The following is a 2,321-nucleotide window of genomic DNA, read 5'->3' as shown; positions in this document are numbered from 1 at the left end:
TTTGCGTGTTTTTATATTTCTCCCTTTCAAAACCATTATGCAATGCAAAAAGTTTTCCACAAGTTAGCCTTCAAAGCAATACAGCAAAGTAAAAATATGATAATATTTTTTCACATCACCTATTCGGAAAAGGGCTTTTCCTTCCTTGCTAGGAGGGATCAAAGTGGCACTTTTCTTCCCTGCTAGGAGGGATCAAAGTAACACTTTTCTGTTCTGGCACACTATTTTGTTTTTTTTTGCACATTCGTTTTTTAGCTTAAATAATCTGTTTAAGCATCATAATTCCCTCATAGGAGCAGTATGTGTCACACAGTATCAAAATTATTTCGTCTTCGGCGTTAACAGTTGAATCCCTCGTAACGCTCAGGATTCAATGTACTCCCTTGACAGAAATATATCATTTTGATCCCTTGTAACACAAACTACTATTGTGTTACAAGGGATCAAAATGATATATTTCCGTCATGGGCGTACGAATTTACGAATCCTGAGCGTAATGAGGGATTCAAGTGTTAACGCCCAAGACGAAATAATTTTGATACCGTGTGACACATACTGCTTTTCACATCAGCTATGAGGAAAAAAAAAAGTGTTGACACTACAGTGTTGCCACTTTTTAATGCCTTCTACTCTTTTTTGGCAGGCTGTACATACTATGTTCATAGTTAATTATATTAATATTTTATACTGGCAATGAAATGTCGTTGAACAGAAAAGTGCCACTTTGATCCCTCCTAGCAGGGAAGAAATAGTAGTTAGTGTTACAAGGGATCAAAATGATATATTTCCGTCAAGGGCGTACATTGAATCCTGAATGAAGCGATGGATTCTAAAGTAGAATCCTGAGCGTAATGAGGGATTCAAGTGTTAACGCCCAAGACGAAATAATTTTGATACCGTGTGACACATCAACTATGAGGAAAATAAAAAAAATCTTAGTGTTGGCACTACAGTGTTGCCACTTTTTAATTTCTACTGTACATACGATGTTCATAGTTAATTATATTAATATTTTATACTGGCAATGAAATGTCGTTGAACAGAAAAGTGCCACTTTGATCTCTCCTAGCAGGGAAGAAAAATCCATTTTCTGATTAGGTGATGTGAAAAATCCATTTTCTGATTAGGTGATGTGAAAACTACTATGGCTTGATTCTCTTGCGTATGCCTTATTTGCCAATCAAAATTGAACTATATCTTCGGACGTACCTACATATTTTCTGAATTACAAGATAGTTGAAAACACTACTTCTCCATAATGAAATAGATAGCGCCCGCCAGGAAATATGCTTTTCACACCACCTATTCGGAAAAGAGCTTTTTCTTCCCTGCTAGGAGGGATCAAAGTGGCACTTTTCCTCCCTGCTAGGAGGGATCAAAGTAACACTTTTCTGTTCTAGCACACAATTTTTACATTTTTTTGCACATAATTTTTTTAGCTTAAATAATCTGTCATGCATCAGATTGTGTCAACACTAAGATTTTTATTATTTTCCTCATAGTTGATGTGAAAAGCAGTATGTGTCACACGGTATCAAAATTATTTCGTCTTGGGCGTTAACACTTGAATCCCTCATTACGCTCAGGATTCTACTTTAGAATCCCTCTCTACGTTCGGTATTCTATTGTAGAATCCATCGCTTCATTCAGGATTCAATGTACGCCCTTGACGGAAATATATCATTTTGATCCCTTGTAACACAAACTACTATCGGAGCGGTGGCAGATTGATCATTGTTTTCTCTTAGTACTTTTTTTTTAAATTAGCGTACATTTTCGTAGATATTTTCTATTCATAAGAAAGTTGCAAACTGTCGATACTACAAAGAGAAATAGATAACGTCCGCTAGCGGTGACAGATTCATCATTGTTTTCTCGTAAGTACCTACTTGTAGTACATTGCTTTTTTATTAGCGTACAATTTCGTACATTTATTTACGTGAGTTTGAATTCCGTACGATACAATGTCATCGCTAGAAAGTATGACATTACAGTTTAGCTGTGTGAGGCAGGAAGTTTCTGAAGAAACGCACAGTTGAGGGCTGCCGACCATCTAATAGGTATACTAAAAGATGGTAAGTACCTCATACAAAAAAATGGTATACTCGTAGCCTCGTAGTAACATAGTATGGTAGTGTTTGTCACTGTTCATAACGCGCGCTCGATCCTGGCCACAGTATTCAGTCACCTTCCTTTAATAGATTTTAGTAGCCCAGACATACTCGTATATGAAAAGTAGGTAGGTACGCCCAAAGGGAATAAATAATATAACCTTATGGCACCACGACGCCTTCGGCTGAAGTATTCAAATAATTTTTCAG

The 2,321-nt window shown here is 36.7% G+C and overlaps 1 long non-coding RNA gene across 1 annotated transcript in view; it reads left to right on the top strand.

Moving 5' to 3' along the window:
• The window catches only part of LOC134795744 (uncharacterized), a 333,124-nt gene that overhangs the window by 63,958 nt on the left and 266,845 nt on the right, over positions 1 to 2,321 (top strand). The gene's annotated exons all lie outside the window — the stretch shown is intronic.

The sequence above is a fragment of the Cydia splendana genome, chromosome 12, assembly GCF_910591565.1.
Source record: "Cydia splendana chromosome 12, ilCydSple1.2, whole genome shotgun sequence".
NCBI lineage: Eukaryota > Metazoa > Arthropoda > Insecta > Lepidoptera > Tortricidae > Cydia > Cydia splendana.
The sequence above is the reverse complement of the archived record's forward strand: the minus strand, read 5'-3'. Positions and strand labels throughout refer to the sequence as shown.